Below are 22206 nucleotides of genomic sequence, written 5' to 3'. Positions count from 1 at the left end.
AAATAAAAACTTCATCAGCTGTCCTCTGCCTCCAGTCTTACCCCTTGCAGTGAACTGTCAATGTTTGTTTGTTTGTTTGTTTGTTTGTTTGTTTTTAGTTTATTTTTATTTTTTATTTATTTTTGAGAGAGAGTGCACGAGCAAGGGAGGGGAAGAGAGAGAGGGAGACAGAGGATCCGAAGCAGGCTCCACACTGACAGCAGCTCGATGCGGGGCTCAAACTCCCGAATCGAGAGATCACGACCCGAGCCGAAGCTGGTCACTCAATCAACTGAGCCACCCGGGTGCCCCTAACGGTCAATGTTAACAGTGAGCTATGTGTCCTCCTACATCATCATGCTCATGTAAGTAATCACACACATACACATACACATGACTTTTCTCCCTTTTTTCTTTTAGATGAAAACGGTAACCGGGATTACATTCAAAACCTAAACAGTGGCTTCACTGAGAAATATGTTGCCTCTTTCTCAGGTGACAACAAGCTTGGGGTCACATAGTGCACGGTGCCATGGCCGTGAAGCCACATGCTCCATTCCTTTATGCTTCCCCATCCTGAGAGTGTGACTTGGGTCCCCACAGTCACAAGACGGTCCTGCCCTCCGGGCACCAAGTCTGTTCCACGCAGGAGGAAGAAGGCAGGCACAAGGGGACAGGCACGTACCGGCTGACTCTGGTTATACGTGTAGTACATGCTACTAGAAAACCAGTAACTTTCCTGTGGATTTCTGCTTACATCTCATTAGCCAGGAACATGTCACGTGGTTGTGCCTGGCTGCTGCGAGGGAAGCTGAGAAACCGAGATTTTAGTGTTTTGGTGTTTTTGGTTTTGTTTTTTGAGAGACTGCAAGCAGTGGGGGGTCGTTAGAGAGAGAGGGACAGAGGATCTGAAGCGCTGACAGCAGCGAGCCCGATGTGGGGCTTGAACTCATGAACCACGAGATCGTGACCTGAGCCAAAGTCTGACGCTCAGTCAACTGAGCCACCAGGTGCCCCGAGATTTTAGTTTGGGAGCTGGAAACATGATCTGTGAATAAGGAGGAAGTGGAGGAGAGATGTTGAGGAGCTACATCCAGCAATGGCTCCCACAGATACCATACACGTGATTCTACAACCGTTTTGCTCCCCGCTTGACAAGCCGTGGATCTTTCCAGATTGACACTACGGACCTGTCAAAAACTGCGCAACGGTCCCACAGAATGGTATCACCCTCATTTCTAATTATGCCCAATATTTTTCTGAGGCAAAGGCAGTGGCAATAAACATCCTCTAGATACATCCTTCGTGGCTTCTGTGTCTGAAGTTAAGATTTCCCCTAAGTGGCTTACTGAGTGGAAGAGTTGGCGTGTCTCTTGCTCTCCATTTTGCTGCGAAACAAGAGCCCTGAAACTGAATAGCTTAGCAACCTTACTGGAGCGGGGGCACCTGGCTGGCTCAGTTGGTACGATATACAGTTCTTGACCTCGGGGTCGTGAGTTCCACCCCCCTGCTAGGTGTAGAGTTATTTTTTTGCTTGTTTGTTTTTAATAGATTTTTTTTTTTTTAATAAATTAAGGAAAAACACACTTACTGTCTAGTATTGGTTCTGAGGGTCAGGAATCCAGGAGCAGCTGGAGGAGTGCTTCTGGCTGTGAGCGTCCCAGGAGCTTGCACTCCAGCCATGGTTGGGTAGCAGTCACCTCCTGGAATCGGGGCAGGAGAATCTGTTCCCAAGCTCGCTCACGTGGCTGTTGGCCAATGGCTTCACTTTCCCAGCACCTGGGCCTCTCCACGGGGCTGCTCACATATAGCAGTATGATTCTCCCTGGAAAGAATGATTTAAGAGAGAAAGTGAGCACCCGAGACAGAACCACTGTCTTTTTCATGACCTAATGTCATCACTTCAGCCTTATGCTACTGATTACACGCAACAGCCCTTGTATAATTCAGGGGAGGACTACACAAGAGTGTGAACCTTGGGGGTGGGGATGCTGGCGGCCATGTTCCCTCAGTGGCTGGCTAAATATACGGGGGCACATATTCTTTTATATTGCCTTTTCCTTTTTCCTATTATTATTATTTAAGTTTATGTATTTACTCTGAGAGAGAGAGAGAGAGAGAGAGAGAGAGAGAGAGAGAGAACATGAGCTGGGGAGGGCCAGATAGAGAGGGAGGGAGGGAATCCCAAGCAGGCTCCACACTGTCAGGGCAGAACCAGACGTGGGGCTTGATCTCACGAACCATGACTTACCTGACTGAGCCACCCAGGCGTCTACCGTTTTGTTTAAACCTTACTTTGATTGAAAGTGTAATACATGCCAATTTCAGAAAAACTTGAAAACACAAAAAAATAGGAGAAATCTCAAACACCCCTAACCCCACCACTGAAAGATACTTGCAACTTACATTTTTATTCATTTCCTTCCACTCTTTCTTCTGTGCGTGTAGTGCTTCTGTGCTGGGATGTTTTTGTCAGATAACAAAAACCACCCTGACTCAAAAAAAAGCTAAAATGCAAGGAAAGCTGTTAACGGCCTCAGGGAACAGGAAATCTAGAGGCAGTCAGATGTCAGGGCTGGTGGAGAACAATGACATTCTCAAGGACCCAGGTGATTTTCCTCCCTTCCAAACACTGACTTCATCTCGAGGGTCTTTTAGGCAGGAAGATGATGGAGGGGCCGAAAGTCTCCTTTTCAGTCTGATTTGCACACACCCACTCCTGACCCAGATGCTATCACTGGGAATGCTACAGGCTAAGAGACCAGTGTAGACTTGGTTACATGGTGGGATTACCGCCATTGACTTAGAGCAATCACCCCCAGAGCTGGGTCAGTTTCCCCTGAGTCACATGGTCTTTTAGGTTGAAAGAACAGGGAAAGGAGGATGTGTGGCAACAGTGTCTCCTACACAAATAGATTGACTTAGTCGATAAGATATAATTTCATATCCTTATTATTTCAAATGATTGTAATACTATAAACATATTTTTTTAAGATTTTCGTTTTAAGTAATCTCTACACCCAACATGGGGCTTGAACTCACAACTCCAAGATCAAGAGTCGCATGCTCAACTGACTGAGCCCACCAGGAGCCCCTGAACATATTCTTTATGGTTGAAATGTTTATAAATAAATGGCCATAGAATAGTCCAACAAGTTATATAGTATAACTTACTTTTTACAACAGCTTATTGAGACACAATTCACCCATTTAAACTGTACAATTCAATGGTTTTTAGTATATTTCCACAGTTGTGCAACTATCATCACAATTTTCTTTTCTTTTCATTTTTGAGAGAGAGAGAGACAGAGAGAGAGACAGAGCTCAAATGGGGAAGGGACAGAGAGAGAGGGAGACACAGAATTCGAAGCAGGCTCCAGGCTCTGAGCTGCCTGCACAGAGCCTGATGCGGGGTTCGAACTCAGGAACCGTGAGATCATGACCTGAGTTGAAGTCAGACACTTAACTGACTGAGCCACGCAGGTGCCCCTATCATCACCATTTTCAACATTGTCATTCCCTCAAAAAAAAACCCCTCATACTTACTAGCAGCCACACTACATTTCAAGCCCCATAGTACCTGGCTTCTCTCAGTTAGTACAGTATTTTCAAGGTCGATCCCTGTTGTAGCATGTTTCGGTATTTTATTTCCTTTCATTGCTGAATAATATTCCATTGTGTGAATATACCACGTTAAAAAAGTCTATTGATGAGTTAATGGACATTTGGGTTGTTTCTGGTTTTTTTGGCTATTATAGAGATTGTCTTGGGGCGCCTGGGTGGCTCAGTCGGTTGAGAATCCGACTTCGGCTCAGGTCATGATCTCACAGTTTGTGGGTTCGAGCCCCACATCAGGCTCTGTGCTGACAGCTTGCTCCGAGCCTGCAGCCTGCTTCAGATTCTGTCTCCTTCTCTCTCTCTGTCCCTCCCTGCTCATGCTCTGTCTCTCAAAAATAAATAAATGTTAAAAAAAAATAAAAAAAAAAAAGATTGTCTTATTTCATTCAGGCTACTATAAAAAAATGCCATAGACTAGGTAGCACGTAAACAACAGAAATTTATTTTTCACAGTTCTGGGGGCTGGGAAGTCTAAGATCAAGGCACTGGCAGAGTCAGTGTCTGGTGAGAGCCTGCTTCCTCATTAAGGGCCAGCTTCTCATTGTTAATCTCACATAATGGAAGTGGGGAAGGAGCTCTCTGGGATCTCTTGTAAAAGCGTATTTGTTGAAAAGACCATTTTCCCCCCATTGAATGGTTTTAGCACCCGTGCTGAAAAATCAACCAATCATAAAAGTGAGAATTTACATCTGGGCTCTTGGTTCTATTCCATTGATCTCTAGGTCTATCCTCGAGCTGGTACTGCACTCTATTTTTTACTGTCACTTTGTAGTGATTTTGAAATCAGGAAGTAGTGAGTCCTCCAACTTTATGCTCCTTTTTCAAGATTGTTTTTAGCTATTCTGGATTCCTTATATTTCTATATGAATCTTAGGATCAGCTTTTTCAATTTCTGGAGGAAAAAAACTAAGATTTTGATAGAGAACACTTTGAATCTAGAAATCAACTTGGGAGGACTTCCATCTCAACAATACGAAATCTTTCAATCCATGAACATGGGATGTCTTTACATTTATTGAAGTCTTCCTTAATTTCTTTAATGATGTTTTATAGTTTTCAGTATACAAATCTTACACCTCTTTTTAAAAATGTACTCTTGGGGCACCTGAGTGGCTCTGTGATTGGGATTCTCTTTCTCTCTCTCTCTGTCCCCCCACCCCCCGCCCCACTCATGCCCTCTCTCTCTCTCTCTCTCTCTCTCTCAAAATAAAATAAACTTACAAAAAATTAACTAAGACAGAGGGAGAATAGCGATAATGAGGAGACAAATGGCAATGTCTGTGTCTCAGGGTCTATAAAGGAAACCCTACTTTCCATGTTGGGCTCCTAACACCAATGCGTTACCATCATGGCATCTGTTCTGGGCTGCAGGTTAGCTATTGTCGACTTTATGTGGCAGAGGCTGCCTGGTATGATGTGCACATGTTGGGGCTGGACTTGGTGTGTGGAGCATGAACATGCCAGGGCAGTGGTGAGTGACCCACATCTCCAAACACACACACTTACTCGGAGACCTTTTTAAAAAAAAATTGTTTTATGTTTATTTTTGAGAGAGACAGAGCATGAGTGGGGGAGAGGCAGAGGGGGAGGGAGACACAGAATCTGAAGGAGGCTCCAGCCTCTGAGTTGTCGGCACGGAGCCTGATGCGGGGCTTGAACTCGCAAACCATGAGATCGTGACCTGAGCTGAAGTTGGACACTTAACCCACTGAGCCACCCAGCCCCACCACAAAGATCTCTACTGTGACAATATGAGTGTGCCCCGTTCGTGTACGCCTGCTTTCATCAAACACAACCGAGCCATGCTTGACATCCTTTGTCAGCAAAGGGGATTTCAGAGACGGACCTGTGTGTGGACAATGACACGAGGACAGTAGCAGTGGGAGGTCACACTTCAAGAATGCTCCCTCTGTGCCAGGCCCAGCTCTAAGCACCTGCTGAAGACTAACGCAATTAAAGCTCATAACAACCCTTTGAGGCGATGCTTTTGTTTGCTCCCTTTTGCAGCAGAGAAAATTTGCCCAAGGTGACACAGCCAGTGACGAGCAGAGTCTGGATTTGAACCTGGAGCCGGAGTGCTTAGCTATCGTGCTATTCCCTCCCTCTACAAAACTATCAAAACACAACAGATAAAGTGCTACAGCGGTAAATACGGTAACAATAAATAAATAAGACTCTGGCAGCGGGCATAGGGTCCTGCAGAAGAAGTTCACTCTACCTGGTGGAGTTGAGTTTCCACTGAGCCTTGAAAAAGGAATTCACTAGAACCCAACAGTGGGAAGGTTGTTTCAAGTCGGTGTGACAGCAGACAGCCGTGCAGGGGCTCACGGTGTGCAGCTAGCATCGGGCTATATGTTACAGAAGTGCTCTCCTTAAAATCATAGGGAGGAGGAGCTACACAGAACAATTTTCTTTCTTTTTTTAAATAATTTTATTTATTTTAAGAGAGACGAGAGAGAGAGAGAGAGAGAGAGAGAGAGAGCACACACATGTGAGTGGGGAGGGGCAGAGAGAGAATCCCCAGCGGGCTCTGCACTGTCAGCACGGAGCCCCGATGCGGGGCTCCACGCAGGTTTGAACTCATGAAATGTGAGATCATGATCTGAGCTGAAGTCAGAAGCTCAACTGACTGAGCCACCCAGGTGCCCCCACAGAAGAATTTTCTTAATCATTATGTCTTCTCTCTCTGCTCATTTCAATTGCAACTGAAATAACATTTTATTTAAACCAAAAATATTTTAAAAATTTAAATTAAAAAAAAGCTTTACATTTAAAATACATATTGTGGGGGGCGCCTGATTTCAGCTCAGGTCATGATTTCGTGGTTCACGTGAGTTTGAGCCCCTCCACGGTCAGTGCGCTGGAGTCTGCTTTGGATCCTCTGTCCTTCTCTCTCTCTCTCTCTCGCACTGTCTGAAAAAAAAAATTTTTTTTTTTAATTAAATACATATTTTGGAGGGCACCTGGGTGTCTCAGTCGTTTCAGCATCCGACTCTCGATCTCAGCTTGGATCATGATCCCAGAGTCGTGGATCAAGCCCCTTCTTGGGCTCCATGCAGACCTTGGAGCCTGCTTGGGATTCTCCTCTCAGCACTAAATAAACAAATAAAATATCTATTTTTTAATTTAGTAAGTAATCTCTCCACCCAAGAAGGGCCTTGAACTCACGACCAACCCTAAGATCAAGAGTAGCACAACTCCTCTGACTGAGCCAGCCAGGCGCCCCTGAAATATTTTTAAGAGAAATATTACTTATTGTTTTCTTTTTTTTCCTTTTATTTATTTATTGTTTTTTTCAATCTTTATTTGAGAGAGAGAGAGACAGAGAGACAGAGCACAAGCATGGGAGGGGCGGAGAGACAGGTAGGGAGACACAGAATCCGAAGCAAGGCTCCATGTTCCGAGCTATCAGCACAGAGGCCGACACGGGGCTCGAACTCATGGACGGCAAGATCATGACCTGAGCCGAAGTCGGACGCTGAACAGACTGAGCCAGCCAGGTGCCCTCTTTTTTTGTTTTTTAATGTTGATGTTTTAATTTTTTTAATTGCTTGATTTCTAATCGCCACGTGTCTATGATACTCTAACTGCTTTTCAACGGGCCCAGAATGATATAAAACGACAGCTGACAGGCCCAAAGACCTCCAGGGGCTTTTTGGTCTGAGGGAACGTGACTTGGTAGCAGTAACCGGAAGACCATGGAAGATGGTGGATTCTTGCCTCAACTGGAAATTTATAAAAATTTTCCATGAGGTGGCAGCAGCTGCTCAAGCAGTCCTGGAAAATGAGCTCAGCTGAAAATTCAAGGTTGTTGTCGTTGTCGTTGTTGTTGTTTGCCATTAGAGTGAGATCTCTTTCAACATTGCCTGTCTTTGAATAAAATCTATGCGTTAAAAATTCTTTGATTTAGAAATGAAAACTGGTTTTTTTTTTTTTTAATGTTTACTTATTTTTAAGAGAGAGAGAGAGAGAGAGAGAGAGAGAGAAAGGGGCTGGGGGAGGGGCAGCCAGAGGGGCGTGTACAGAGGACCCAAAACAGGCTCTGTGCTGACAGCAGTGAGCCCGGATGCGGGGCTCGAACTCAGGAACCATGAGATCATGACCTGAGCGGAAGTCAGATGCTCAACCTACTGAGCCACCTGGGCGCCCCTTGACGCTATTTTCTACCCGCTAATACCGACCGAGGCTCTCTTGTCTTTCAAGGTCATTTCGGAGCGGTCAGATGAAAGATGCAAAATTCAATTCCCACCACAGCTACTAGAAAGCAGGATTTAATTTTAGCCCTGCCAAACAACGTGGAGCGGGCGGGAAGTGATTTTGGCATCTGGAAGTGTTTCGTGCTTCACACCAAGTGAGCGCGCCTCTTACTCCGCGCTCTCGGGCCGGCTGTCCTGTGAATTTCTATTTGCTCAGAAATTATGCTGATCTCAGTTTCCGCCCTGAGCAAGGAAAACGAGGGTAAGAAAAGAATGGAGCGAGCCCAAGTGCAGGGAACAAAACATAGAATGGATGGGCCTTCACAGAAGAGGATTGTTTCAGTCCCAGAACAAAGGGGCAGATGGATTAGGCCGGTCTGAGCCCTGGCTCCGCCTCTTACCAGCTGGGCCCTCACCTGATCTCCAGAGCAGACAGAATGACAATACCTTTTCGCAGCACTGCCGAGTGCAAAGGGGAGAATGTCCTCTGGGCCACACCAGTTGGTTGGAATTACAGCAGATACTTTATCGGGTCGCTAAAATATGTTTACCCGCTGACTTTTCTTTTTTTTCCTTTGCCTGTTTCCCCACACAGGAAAGACGATGGAAATAAGATCAAAGTCATAATCCTCTTGTCGATCTACGTTGGGCCGCTGGTCATCCCTGGCTGCATGTCAGAATCGCCTTGGAGCCCTCGCCCCAGCCCAGGGCAATGGCCACAGTCCCTCTGGGTGGGGTGTGAATTAAGCAGCCACTTCCCAAACCCTCTGAATGTCCTTGAAGGGACTCTGCCTCACCCAGAGTGGTCACGTGATTTCCTTGCTAAGGACACTGCCGGCCGAGAAACCAAAGATTTTGCTTAAATGAATCTGTTAACTGCTTCAAATCCGGCCTTGCAGATCCCTTGGGGTATAAAGCGGGCCTGACCTCACCGCGTTAAATGGACACACTTTCATTCTGATCTTAGAGCAGCATCTTAACGAGCATCTTTATAGACTTATTCCACATTGAAAGTGGATATCTGTGACCTATAATTTGCAAGATCTTTAATTTAACATAATTATAAGGACACTTCTGAAATTAATGGTCAAGTGAACGACGGCACTAGATAACTATTCCAATATATTACTTCAACACCTTCCTTCCTTCTCTCTTCTCCAAAATGATGTTTCAATTCAGGTGGTTCTTTGGGTTTTTTTGCTTTTTGGTTTTGTTTGTTTGTTTGTCTTTACTGTTTCAAGTACTATTTGTTGTGCCCAAGTTATGAAGGCTCTGTGGAGAAAATATTAGCAGTTTTTGGCTAAATCAGTTTTAAGGCAAAGGCATTCGTTAATAAGGCATTTTCTCTTTTTATTACTAATTTTTTTAGTAAGGAATTTTCAAATGTGACTATTCCAGAAGTTTTCTCTATGCCACCTGATCAAGATGAATTTACTGTAATATCCCCTTTTTCTGGAAGGTAGCTGCATATATCTGGACGGAACTCATAACTTTTCTAAATATGTGCACAATTAAAAAAATATATTCTGTATTAAAACCCAAACAATTTTCATACCACTTCCCTTTCCAGGCTTTCTTGTAAAACGTTGTCCTGACATGTCTTGGTAAAAAAAAAAAACAAACAAATGTGCACTGAACTTCCTGTCTTCAAAATAGAGATATTCTCTTCCTGCAGCCTTGGAAACCAGAGAGCAGCCCACACTAAGACTTCTGGTCAAAAGCAAAACTCAGGCTGCTGGGGTCCAGGGATTTCTCTGTTAGGGGCCACACATCCACTGGGATGTGGCCACTATGCGTACCTGAAGCACCTCTCTTATATCATCCTAACCACATCGACGGCACATCCTAACTGCTGACTGCATTTGAAAATGATCCCCAGGCACAAAGCCATCCAGTGTCAGGTCATACAAAGCCACAAAATATTCATGATCTTCTGCAGACCCGGCAGATTGTTTCTTAATTGTGGTAAAGTGCACATAACATAAAATGTTCCGTCTTAACCATTTTCAGCATACAGTTCATTAGGGGTAAGCACATCGTGTTGTTGTGCAATTGACCTCCAGAACTCATTTCATCTTACAAAACTGGAGCTCCATACCTATTAAACAACTCCCCCCCCCCCACCCCGGCCCCCGGCTCCTGGCAACTGCCCTTCTGTTTTCTGTCTCTACGAACATGACTACTCCAAGTATTGCACCCTTTTGGGGAAGCAAAATGTTTTTCCTTTTAAGCTTATTTATTGACTTAAATAATTTCTACACACGACATGGGGCTTTAACTCTCAACCCCAAGATCAAGAGTCACACGCTCTTCCGACGGAGCCAGCCGGGTGTCCCTGGAAGCAAAATGTTTTTAATCACAACTGCATCCCATCAAATTTACAGCCAGAAAGCGGAAGGTCTGAAAGTTTGAACTTTACGATTAAGTATGTAAAACATACTCAGACACACGCATCCACACATACTCACGAACACACAATTCTGATAGAACTGAGCTTGGTGGGGCAGGGGGTGGCGCACCTGGGTGGCTCAGTCGGTTAAGCGTCCGAGTGGATTTCAGCTCAGGTCATGATCTGACAGTTTGTGAGTTCCAGCCCCCCATCGGGCTCCGTGCTGATGGCACGGAGCCTGCTTGGGATTTTGTCTCTCCTCGCTGCCCTCACCTACTTGTGCGCACGCGCTCTCTCTCTCTCAAAATAAATAAACTTAAAAAGAACTGAGCTTGGGACAAAGTCCATCTCTGGAGGCCACTGAAGGCCTGTTTCGTGAAACTGCTTCTCCAGGTGTTTTACCTGGACGAGCAGAAAAGTGTGCTTTCGGCAACTGGCAAGGGTCAAGGTCTTTTAAGTTATACAAGAATGGGCCTGCAGAGAGGGTTCTCAGGATGCAACCTGGAACTGAAACCCGACATGAAACCAGCTGCAGAAGGGAAGAGCCGCCACCTCTGAGATCAAACCCAGGGCCAGGTGTGTGCAAAGGGGCCTTGGGGGCTCGGAGCACTAGCCTGCGAATTTCACAAAAGACTCATCTGCTTCTGCAGATTTGGCTTTGAGGATTTGTTTCCTATGCCTCCCCATGTTTTCTGCAGCTCCCATGCCAGCCTGGCCCAGGGTCAAGGTAGGCTGGATCCAAGAAGGAGAGGGGAGCAGGTGCCCTGAGGACTCTCACACAGAGCCCATCAGGAACAACTTATTACTGCCTCCATGCTGAAAACAGCTGTGTCCTTACTTTACAAAAACGTAGAAGGCGTTGCTGGCTGTCCTCTGGCGGCAGGGCCAGGGTAGGGCCAAGCACAGGTCAGCAGCCTGAGTGACACAGGAGGCTTGACCTGCGGCTTCACCCATGTTCCAAAGACGGGCTTCAGGGGGCGCCTGGGTGGCTCGGTTAGTTAAGCGTCCGACTTCTGGTTTTGGCTCAGGTCATGATCTCACGGTTCATGGGTTCGAGCCCCACATTGGCCTCTGTGCTGACAGTGTGGAGTCTGCTTGGGATTCTGTCTCTGCCCCTCCCCAGCTCGTGCTTGCTCTCTCTCTCTCAAAATAAATAAACTTAAAAACGAAAAAAAAAAAAAAAAAGATGGGGCATCAGGAATGTGGCGGGGAGGGCCCTCACCGAGGCCTCAGGACTGTTATTTTTCCCCTAACCTTCTGTTGCTGTGCAGTTTGTCTAGATAGTTCTGTCCTTCCTTTTTAAACCACAAAGGCTTGCAAGAGACTGGCCTCCACTGCCCAAGTGTGACAATGGCCACTTCTGGGGCCTGGTTGGGGGAGGGGTTGTGGGATGTGGGGCTGGCTCCTGGGGCCACCGGATCTCCTTCAAGGCACTGCTTGTCCACACAGCCCTTTGCCCATGTCCTGCCCTCCCTACCCTCCCTGAGGCCTCGTCTCCAGCCGTCCCACCCCCAACCTGCATGGGCCTCAGCTTCCTGGGGACTCGAGGCACCTGCCCCGGCATTTCCATGGGGGCTTCTCTGGTCCCATGGAATATTCCACATGCTGGGGGAAAAAGGGACTTCCTTGGGATGCCAGCAGTGGCCATGGTGGTTTGGGCTGGCACAGAGATGTGGGTGCGTGGATGAGTGACAGCTCCCATGCCCCCTCCCCTCTCCTACCATAATCCCTCACCAGCCAAGGGAAGCTAACGGAACGTCTGTGTTGAGAGTCTCTCTTTCCTTCTCTCCCCTTCTCTTCTCTCTCAGTTTGGCACTTTGCTAAAAGTTAAACATGCATCTGTCTACCTTAAGAACTAACAACTCCACTTCCACTTACCCAAGGGAAGTAAAAACATGTCCACACAAAGACTTATATAAGAACATCGACGGCAGTTTTATCCACAACAACCCCAACGTGGAGACGCTCCAAATGCTCATCACGGATGGAGTGACTGTGGCTGCACAAAGAAATACCACTCAGCAGCAAGAAGGAACAGATTACTAATACACACAATAACATGAATCCGACTCCAAAAGCGTTAGGCTGGGTGAGTGCTGTAAGCCGGATGAGGCCATTTATATGAAATTCTGGAAGAGGCAAACCGGCGACAGAAAACAGATTGAAGATTTCGGGGGCCTGGGATGTGGGAAGGTGAGGTGAAGAACGAGCACGAAGCGGCACAAGGGTGCTTTTTTTGAGTGACAGAAATGTTTTGGATCTTGATTCTGGCGGGGGTTCCACAGGTAAATACATTTGTCAAAAACTCATTGAACGAAACACATAAAAAGGAATCATCTGAATCTGCGTAAATAACACACTTCGATAAAGGTGTTTTTGTTTTTGTTTTTGTTTTTAAAAAAAAAGCAGCTCAGTCTAGCTTCCCCAAGTGGGTGGCACCATTTCGCCTGGAAACAAGCTGGAATGACAGGCATCCTGACCGACGTGTCCAGCACAAACTACTTAGGTGGCACAGAGGGCCCATTGTGACCAGACCGCAGAGTCTCTCTCCAGCCCGTCCTGCACCCTGGCCCTGAGCCCCGGCCAGCACAAACTATTTACCAATTCCCTCTGCGAGCAGTGCACTTTGACACCTTCCGTGTCTTTGACCTGCTCTTCTCTTTGCCGTCAATACTCACCCCCAACCTTTTTGCTGGGGAAGTTCCACGCATCCTTGAAAGCTGGACTCAAGCGTCTCTTCCCCACCTCCTCTGGGCTCTCCCTACAGCTCTGCAAGCCACACTGTATTGTATTATAGGCTGTTACCCTCCTGTCCTCCCTCCTCCCATCCTCCCACAGTCCGGAAACCCCTCGAAGCCAGGGGTGGTGCCGTATTTCGCTCTGATTCCTTTAAAGTACCTAGCACATTCCTTGAATGTCTGTTGGGCAAGATGGTAGGCCTAAGTTAGCTAAACAGAGAATCACAACCTTCCGAACCTTCTCCCCAACTTGCAGATGAGGACATGAGGCTCCCAGAGCTCAGGCGATGATGCTGAAGACCTCAGGGGCGGGATGTGGCATTGTTAAGTGGCAGGTGCAGAGGGAGGACGGTGAATGAAGCCCCATCCCAGCCGTCAGTGAGCTCATGGAGGACAGAGGCTCACAAATAGTGGGGAAACATAGGCCGAATGGAGACACGAGGGAATGAATTCATTCATTCATTCATTCATTCATTCATTCGAGTCGCCCTCCCTCCCCCTTACAGTCTGCAGCACCATGCAGGAGTGGGCATAACAGGTGCTGTCTCCTCCCCTACCCCCGCCCACCCCAGAGGGACCTAACCCACGGAACTGCAGCATAACCCTTCTTAAAGGCAGCCAGCTATGGACCTCAGGGATTAGTTTGGCTAAAGGATTCGTAGTTTTTTGTTGGGCTTATAGTCACAGCTGTGCTGTGTTCTTCTTTTTTTTTAATGTTTTATTTATTTTTGAGAGAGAGAGCACAAGCAGGGGAGGGTCAGAGAGAGAGGGACAGAGTATCTGAAGCAAGTTCCAGGCTGACAGCAACGAGCCCAATGCGGGGCTCGAACTCATGAACCGCGAGATCATGACCCCCAGCTGAAGTTGGACCTCAACCGACTGAGCCACCCAGGCACCCCTGTTTTTTGCTTTTTTTTAATGGTAAGGTTTTTTTTTAATCTTTATTTTTGAGACAGAGTGAGAGAGACAGAGTGCAAGCGGGGGAGGAACAGAGAGAGAGGGAGACACAGAATCGGAAGCAGGCTCCAGGCTCTGAGCTGTCGGCAAAGAGCCCGATGTGGGGCTCGAACCCATGAACCGCGAGTTCATGACCTGAGCCGAAGTCAGACGCTTAACCAACTGAGTCACCTAGGTGTCCCATCGCAGCTATGTTTTGTACTTTATTATAAAAACTCTTTTGATTTTATTAACGAGGTTCGTGCTGGCACGGCTTGCGTTTTGGCTAGAATGTGAACCTTGCATAAATGTCATGGCTCTGTGGGTGCCTAGAACAGGGCTGGAATGTAGCAAATGTTCTGGTATTTGTTGTAAGTTCTGTCCCATCTCATTTTCTGAAACCGAATTTTGGGGGAGTAGACTCTGCTGGTCAGATTTTTTAAAAAAATCTTTTAATTTCCTATGTCTGTCTGCAATATGTTTGAAAATTGCTCACAGATAATTTCACTTGACTTGAAAACAAAGTACAACCTTTTGTTTGGAGCCAAATAAAGTTTTCTCTTCCTTTCCAATTTATTGGTAGAATGGATAAAATTGTGATACGTCATCTTACCTCATGGTATCACCCAGAACAATGCAGTTGAGAAACTCGTACCTGTGTTCTACTTTATGCCTTTGTAAGAACTAAACCTAGCGTCAAATTATGATGAAACCAAATTATTGCTGCTTCTGGGAGCCTGGGTGGCTCAGTCGGAAAAGTGTGGCACTCTTGATCTTGAGGGCGTTGAGTTCAAGCCCATGATGGGTGAAGAGATTACTTAAATAAAAAAAAAAAAAAAAAAAAAAAAAAAAAAAAAAAAGAGGGGCACCTGGGTGGCTCAGTCAGTTGAGCATCCAACTTAGGTTCAGCTCATGATCTCACAGTTCATGAGTTTGAGCCCCGCATCAGGTTCTGTGCTGACAGCTCAGAGCCTGGAGCCTGCTTGGGAATTCTGTCTCCCTCTCTCTTTGCCCCTCCTCCACTTGCACTCTGTCTCTCTCTCTCAAAAATAAATAATAAAACATTAAAAAAAAAGAGTATATATGCATCATGATTCTGTTTACATAAACTTCAGAAAGAGGTGGGGAGCCTGGCTGGCTCAGTCAGTGGAGCATGTGACTCAATCTCGGGGGTGTGAGTTCAAGTCCCAGGCTGGGTGTAGAGATTACTTAAAAATAAAATCTTTTTTTTTTTTTAATGTTTATTTTTGACAGAGAGAGAGAGAGACAGAGCATGAGTGGGAGAGGGGCAGAGAGAGAGGGAGACACAGAATCCGAAACAGGCTCCAGGCTCCAAGCAGTCAGCACAGAGCCCGACGCAGGGCTTGAACTCACAAACCGCGAGATCATGACCTGAGCCGAAGTCGGACGCTCGACCGACTGAGCCACCCAGGCGCCCCCTACTATTATTAGTTTCAATGTTTACTCATTTTGAGAGAGAGTTTGTGCGTGTGTGCATGAGCAGGGGAGGGGCAGAGAGAGAGAGGGAGAGAGAGAGAATCCCAAGCAGGCGCCACACTCTGCACAGAGCCCGACGTGGGGCTCCATCTCATGAACTGTGAGTTCGTGACCTGAGCCGAAATCAAGAGTCAGACGCTTAACCGCGTAACCCACCGAGCCACCCAGGTGCCCATGTTTTTTTAAACTGCAGCGTGTGACATTAGTTTCAGGTGCACCACGCAGTGATTGCACAAGTCTACGCCCTATGCTGTGCTCACAAGCGTAGCTACCGTCTGTCAGGTACAGCTACAACACCACTGACTACATTCCCTGTGCTGTGCCCCTTCATCCCTGTGACTGACTCATTCCCTAACCGGAAGCCTGGACCTCACGCCCCTTCCTCCCTTTTGCCCATCCCCCTGCCGCCCTCTGTCAACCACCGGTTTCTTCTCTGTATTTATGGGTCTGTGTCTGCTTTGATTGTCCATTTTTTTGTTTTTCAGATTCCACATATAAGTGAAATCATACGGTATTTGTCTTTCTCTGTCTGCCTTATTTCACTTAGCATAATACCCTCTGGGTTCATCCATGTTGTCACAAATGGCAAGACCTTCCTTTCCTTCCTTTCCTTCCTTCCTTTCCTTCCTTCTTTCCTTTCCTTTCCTTTCCTTTCCTTTCCTTTCCTTTCCTTTCCTTTCCTTTCCTTTCCTTTCCCTTCTCTTCCCTTCCCTCCCCTCCCCTCCCCTCCCCTCCCCTCCCCCCTTCCTTCCTTCCTTCCTTCCTTCCTTCCAGTGACTGACTTCGGCTCAGGTCATGATCTCGTGGTTCGTGAGTTCAAGCCCTACATCAGGCTCTGTGCTGTCAGTGCAGAGCCTGCTCAGGATTCTTGCTCTCTCCTCTCTTTCTGCCCCTCCCCAGCTCGTGCTTTCTTGCTCTCAAAATAAATAAACTTAAAAAAAAAAAAAAAGGTTGTCTAAATAAATAAATAAATACATACATAAATAAAGTTTATTTATTTTTGAGAGAGGGGCAGAGAGACAGAGGAAGAGAGAGAATCTCCTTACCATCAGCTTAGAGCCCGATGTGGGGCTCAAACCCATGAACTGTGAGATCATGACCTGAGCCAAAACCAAGAGTTGGACACTTAACTGACTGAGCCACCCTGGTGCCCCAAGATCTCATTCTTTCTTAGGGCTGAGTAATATTACCTGTATCTATTTTAATTGATTGATTTCTTAGGATTTTGCCCCATGTGATGGTCTCAATTTGTTCTTACAAATTTGTTTAATAAACAAATACCTTTTGGGGCGCCTGGGTGGCGCAGTCGGTTAAGTGTCCGACTTCAGCCAGGTCACGATCTCGCGGTCCGTGAGTTTGAGCCCCGCGTCGGGCTCTGGGCTGATGGCTCGGAGCCTGGAGCCTGTTTCTGATTCTGTGTCTCCCTCTCTCTCTGCCCCTCCCCCGTTCATGCTCTGTCTCTCTCTGTCCCAAAAATAAATAAACGTTGGAAAAAAAAAATTAAAAAAAAAAAAAAACAAATACCTTTTAAAACTGAACAACTACCTACCTAATACATGGAAACAAAATTTTCCCAGAGTTTAATTCCAAGTTAGTACCTTCCGGTTTCTTGTTTTGTTTGCTTAGTAAACAATGTTCAGGTGTTAAATGTGACTAGGGTAAATGAGGTCCAGGGTCATTTTCAGATTCCAGACAACCCAAACCAGCCAATTCTGCAAACTAAAGAGCTATTACACTATTCCTTTTTTTTTTTAATGTTTATTGATTTTTTGAGTGAGTGAGAGAGAGAGAGAGAGAGAGAGAGAGAGAGAGAGAGAGAATGAGTGGGGGAGGGGCAGAGAGCGAGGAAGACACAGAATCTGAAGCAGGCTCCAGGATCTGAGCTGTCAGCACAGAGCCCAGTGAGGGGCCCAAACCCACCGAGAGAGCATAACCTGAGCTGAAGTTGGACGCTTAACCCACTGAGCCACCCAGGCGCCCCATCCTTTTTTTTATTTTATTTTTTAACCATAAGAGACTCTTTGCTTTTTTAATTAATTTATTTATTTTGAGAGAGAGAGAGAGAAAGAGAGACAGAGAGAGAGAGAGAGAAGGAGAGAATCCCAAGCAGCCTCCCTACTGGCAGCGCAGAGCCCAATATGGGGCTTGAATTCACAACCCTGAGATCATGACCTGAGCCAAAACCAAGTTGGATGCTTAACCGACTGGGCCCCCCAGGCGCCCCAAGAACTAGCGCCATTCCAATATCCGTAATGCTCATTTGTAAACTCCTTCCTCTCATATTTATTTTTTTTTCACTTTGTACTGTGAATATTTTATGATTAAAAATCAGGAGAGTTCTACCAATATCCAAATTTCCAGCTTCTCTGAATCAGAAAATCTGGTGACAATGGAACTATGTTCCTGACTGGGAACAAATGGCTTACTCATATTTATTTTATCAGGCATCTGTCATGTGACAGGCACTTGCCCTGTGCCAGGATCAGACATCAAGAAATGAATGAGATGGAAAAAGAAAAAAAAAAAAAAAAAGAAATGAATGAGATGAGATCTCTGTTCTCAAGAAGTTAGAAACAAATAAATGAGAAGTACACAGATATCTATAATACAAGATAGAATGTGATAGGTAACCTACCAGATTTACACAGAGCTATAAAATAACAGAGAAGGAAGACATAACATCTCAATGGAGAGCCTCCCAATTATAAAATAAAATATTCTCATCATAGAAAAGTCAGACGACTAAAACATATAAAAGACTATTGGAAAACATTCAATCATAATACCTCCACACACCTTGGTATTTCTTTCTTTCTTATTTATTTTTTTTAAGTAGGCTTCATGCCCAGTGTGGAGCCCAACACGGGGCTTGAACTCATAACCCTGAGGTCTAGACCTGAGCTGAGATCAAGAGGTGGATGCCTAACCGACTGAGCCACCCATGCGTCCCTTTGGTATTTCTTCCAACCTTATTTCTATGTGTACTCCTTTTTTTTTTTTTTTTTTTTTTTTCAAGTAAGCTCTATGCCCAATGTGGGGTTTGAACTCAATGACCCTGAGATCAAGCACTGTATGCTCTACTGACTGAGCCAGCCAGATGCCCCTCTATTTATATCTTAATTAAAGTGACATACCATATTATAGCCTGCTTTTGGTTGCCCAAGATATGGTGTGAGCATTTTCTACACCATTGTTGCTTCAGAATCCCGATTTTTTGCATTTTATCACATAATATAGACGCAACATTATGGTATCTATTGCCCTATTGTTGAGCATTGAGACTGTAGTTACTTTTCTGCCATTATGAGTATGCTAAGTTAAATCTAACTTATTCACAAGTATTTTCTTCCCAGCTACAGAAAATTTCTTGAAGGAAGTGCCATTTGGAGCCTGCAAAAGTTGGTAGAAAGTGTGCAATATCATATTTATATATTTTATATTTTATACTTACAGACACTTATATTTTATGAAATTAAATAGTTTAAATATTTATATTTATATATTTTATATATTTGCATACTTTATATTTACATTTTATATTTATATGTATTCCTACCATGTTTATATATAAATAAAACATTATTTTATATATAAAATGAAGACATACTTAATTATAATTTTTATAATATGTTATAACTTATACTTATGATATAAATTTTTACGTACATTTATATATAACGGAGTTTCAGGTGTAACTGGGTGGCTCAGTTGGTTAAGCATCCACCTCTTGATCTCATCTCAGGTTTTGATCTCAGGGTCGTGAGTTCAGGCCCCTCATCGGGATCCACACCCAGCATGGAGCTTACTTAAAAAAAAAAATTCTTTTTAATTTAAGCACACTTATATATTTAACAAGGAAACTTAATAGAACTACTTCAAATGGAAAAAAAAATCAGTATAGACATACAGATCATTGGAACAGAACAGAGTCCAGAAATATACCACCTATATATGACCAATTGATTTTTATTTTATTCTTATTTATTTTTTATTTTTTTTTAAGTAGGCTCCACGCCCAATGCAGGGCTTGAACTCATGACCCTGAGCTCAATACCTGAGATCAAGAGTCAGATGCTCCACTGACTGAGCCATCCAGGTGCCCCACAAATAATTGATTTTTTTTTTTAATAATTGATGTTTGATAAAGACACCAAGGTAATCCAGTGGGGAAAGGTAGAATGTAAAATGAAGCACCCACTTTGGAAAAACAGTTTGTCGGTTTCTTATAAAATTTCTTACCATCAAGACCTAGCAATTGCACTTCTAGGTATTTACCCAAGAAAAATGAAAATGTTTGTACAAAAACAGTCATAGCAGCTTTTTTTTAATTTATTTATTTTGAGACAGGCTGAGAGTGCAAGCAGCGGGGGGGCAAAGAGAAAACTGAGAGGGAGAATCCCAAGCAGGCTCTATGCTGTCAGCCTGACTCGGGGCTCAATCTCACAAACCATGAGATCACAACCTGAGCTGAAACCAAGAGTCAGACGCTTAACTGACCGAGCCACCCAGGCGCCCCATCATAGCAGCTTTATATTCCCAAAGTGGAAACAATCCAAATGTTAATTAATGAGTCAAGGGATGAGCAAATTGTGGTGTACCTATTCAGTAAAATACTCAGCAAAAAATACAACAGAACAAAACACCAAAACCCGCTAATATGGACAATAATATAGATGAATGTCAAAAACTGCTGAGTGAAAGAAAACAGACACAGAAAACTACGTGTTATGAGACTCCATTTAAATAAAATTGTCAAGATTGACTGTTTAGAATTTTTTAATTGTTTTTTTTTTGAGAGAGTACAAGTGGGGGAGGGGCAGAGAGAGAGAGGGACAGAGTACCTGAAGCATGCTCTGTGCTGACAGCAGAGAGCTCCATGTGGGGCTCAGACTCACGAACTGTGGGATCCACAGTTGACCTGAGCCCAAGTTGGACACTTAACCGACTGAGCCACCCAGGTGCCCCAAGACTGACAATTTTAATCTACGGTGATAGAAAGGATTCGTGAGCTGGGAGTAAGGGGTGAGGATTGGATGGGAAGGAGCGTAAGGGAGACTGCGGGTGCTACAAATGGGCTCTATTTTTATGACAACAGTTGTCATGTATTCATAAAAACTCAAAGAACTGAGAACTATACTCCTAAAATGGGTGTATTTAAGTTAATAAAAAAAAGATCTATTTTGGGGGCAGTGGAGTGGCTCAGTTGGTTGAGTATCCGACACCTGATTTTGGCTCAGGTCATGATCCCAGGGTTGTAGGATTGAGCCTCAGGCTGAGATCTGCCAAGCATGGATTCTGCTTGGGATTCTCTGTCGTTCTCTTTCTCTACTTCTCTCTCTCTTAAAAAAAAAAAAAAAAGTCCATTTTGTTCTCATCGCGCATGTGCACACACACACGCACACACACACGAGGTAACTATGTGAGGTGATGGATGTGTTAACTAACCTTATTATAACTGTTTCACTATATACATAAAATCATCAGGTTGTGTACCTTAAGCATACACAGTGTTATGTCAGTTATATCTCAATAAAGCTGGCAGAAAACATAAAAAATAAATACCTATGACCAAAAAAAAAAAAAAAAAATCCATTCCAGTGCCACACAAAAAGGTTACATAGGAAGCCCTAGTGGTTGGTCCCTCCTCCAACTGAAGCAAATGTTGAGCTGAAAGGAATGGCTGTAATCAACTATTTCAGAACTCTGGAGCCTGATCAAACCCTTGTAACAACCAGAAGAGTGCTTGATGAGGGAGAGACTGCTGTTTCGTAACCAGTGTGCACAAAGCAGCTACTATTGCCCATTCCTCAGCCCCCGCCATGAAGGTGGGGACAGCAGCCTATGTTCCTGGACTGGCTGGACAGGTGCCAGGGAGGGCAGTGGGGATCTTGTCCTTCACTAATTTGGGATCATCCACTTTGGTTAATCCGGTGGTTACCAGAGGGACTAGTGTAGACGCTTAGCTTAGTTTTGGGCACCCCCCCCCCACCTGCCCTTAGGCTACAGCAGCTTCCCTGGCAGTTATCGAAAGATTTAAGGGAACAGCCTTTTGCGGGGGGTAGGGGGGGGAGGAGGTGGACATCTTCCCAGGTTACTGGCTGACCGCAGAGACAATGGAAAAGAAATTTCAGTGACCACATGCAATAAGGAATATACACCTTATAAGAAGTCTGGAAGGGGCTCCTGGGTAGCTCAGTCAGTTGAGAGACTGACACTTGATTTTGACTCAGGTCATGATCTCACTGCTCGTGAGTTTGAGCCCCACATTGGGCTCTGTGCTGACAGCTCAGAGCCTGGAGCCTGCTTCAAATTCTGTGTCTCCCTCTCTCTCTCTGTCCCTCCCCCACTTGTGCTCTCTCTCAAAAATAATTAGACATTAAAAATAAGTAAATAAACATTTAAAAAAATTAAAAACAAACAAAAGGAAAAAAAGAGAGCACGAGAGAGGCACATCAAGACACGGACTTTTAACTACAGAGAACTGATGGTTACCAGAGGGGAGTGGGGGGGGGGTGAAATCGGGGATGGGGATCAAAATGTGCACTTGTCATGGTGAGCACTAGGTGTTGGGTTGGAAGTATTGAATCGCTATATTGTACACCTGACACTAATCTAACACTACATGCTAACTATATTGGAATTTAAATAAAAACTTTAAAAAAATTGGACCAAGGACCTGATTTCTCCAAAGATATACTCATGGTCACAGCTTCATTAGTCATGAGGGAAATGCAAACGCAAACTACCCCCAATGGGATACCGCTTCACACCCGGGAGGATGGCTATCATCAGACACGGGGGTGCGCGCACGCGCTCGCAGAATGGAAAATAACAAGTGTCAGTGAGGATGGGG

The 22206-nt window shown here is 45.0% G+C and overlaps 1 long non-coding RNA gene across 3 annotated transcripts in view; it reads right to left on the bottom strand.

Moving 5' to 3' along the window:
• Positions 1-22206, bottom strand: part of LOC115504277 — a 61148-nt gene that overhangs the window by 29668 nt on the left and 9274 nt on the right. For 2 of the 3 annotated variants that reach the window (XR_003965639.1, XR_004343043.1), the window contains exon 2: positions 1571-1804. This is a non-coding gene — a long non-coding RNA (uncharacterized LOC115504277). Of the gene's footprint in view, positions 1-1570; positions 1805-19019; positions 19076-22206 lie in introns of those variants that run through there. The other variant, XR_004343044.1, reaches the window with a different exon arrangement.

This window comes from Lynx canadensis, chromosome E3 (assembly GCF_007474595.2).
Source record: "Lynx canadensis isolate LIC74 chromosome E3, mLynCan4.pri.v2, whole genome shotgun sequence".
Classification (NCBI taxonomy): Eukaryota; Metazoa; Chordata; class Mammalia; order Carnivora; family Felidae; genus Lynx; species Lynx canadensis.
This window is presented reverse-complemented; position numbering and strand designations above follow the sequence as displayed.